This window comes from Schistocerca gregaria, chromosome X, assembly GCF_023897955.1.
Source record: "Schistocerca gregaria isolate iqSchGreg1 chromosome X, iqSchGreg1.2, whole genome shotgun sequence".
Classification (NCBI taxonomy): domain Eukaryota; kingdom Metazoa; phylum Arthropoda; class Insecta; order Orthoptera; family Acrididae; genus Schistocerca; species Schistocerca gregaria.
In genome coordinates this window covers 669,843,629-669,844,918 of record NC_064931.1, presented here as the reverse complement: position 1 = coordinate 669,844,918, position 1,290 = coordinate 669,843,629, and positions in this window count along the sequence as shown.

The following is a 1,290-nucleotide window of genomic DNA, read 5'->3' as shown; positions in this document are numbered from 1 at the left end:
AGCTACTTGCTGTATGCAGAAGTATTGACTTGTCTAGGAATGGAAGTGTTACCTACAAGAGAAAATTCAGCATGCAAAATATTGAGCACTTCAAACATATGCTAAGTACCAACTCGTGGAATAAAATCTACAACAGTTACAACACAATGAAAAGCTGGATAATTTAATGGAAATTTACAGGCATTGTTCTGAAATTGCATTTCCAAAGAAGAAAATAATTTGTAATGCCCCAGCAAACCCAAAACTTGGATTACATCAGGGATCAAAGTATCATGTAGAAGAAAAAGAGAACTTTTTGCACTATCAAAAACAGATAACAGCCCTGAATTTGCTCACTACTTCAAAAAATACAAGTTAACTTTGAGTCGTGTAATAAGGGAAACAAAATTAAGGGAAAATGACAAACTTATAATTGAATCATCAAACAAAGCTAAGACAAAGTGTAACACGGACCAGAGACTTACTGGAAAGGTGGAAACACACAAAAACATGGTATTGTCACAGGCAGGCAACAAGATCAGTGATCCAAAATTAATTGCTAACCACTTCAATACTTAGTACACCCATATTGCTGGTGAGCTAGTGAAGGAACAAATGGGAAAAACATCAAACAAAATATTACAGGAAATTTCTGGAAATAATTTAAAAAATACATCCATGTTCCTTCGTCCAGTGACAATGTGCCAGGTTATATTATAAAAGTATCAGCTGAACAGATACTCGAACCACTGCTAGACTTATGCAATTTTTCGCTATCAAGTGATATTTTCTCGCAACAGTTAAAAACTGCAAAAGTTGAACCCCTTTACAAAAAGGGCGATCAGCAGCAGATGGTCAACTATAGGCCTGTGTCATTCCTCTCAGGTTTTTCAAAAATCATTGAAAAACTAGTTCTGTCAATTAACTGATTTCTGAAAACAAACAAATATGATCTCAGAATACCGGCATGGCTGAAGGCCTCAGTGAAGTACTGAAACAGCCACTTTTAGCCTCATAAATCGTCTTTAAAATTCAGTGAATAATCACAGAACTTTTTCGGGATTTTCCTGGATTTAACAAAAGCATTTGGTTTAACAGACCATGAAATTCTCCCAAGAAATTTAGAGTGGTATGGTGTAAGAGGTCTGCCACGCGACTGTCTGAAATCCTACCTAGAAAATGGCTCTCAGATAACAGAGGTAAAACACATTGGAAAAAACGAACTCCAAGCTTATCAGTCGAAACCTTCCACATTAACCCACGGTGTACCACAAGGCTCAATTTTAGGCCCTTTCTCTTCTTAATTTTCAT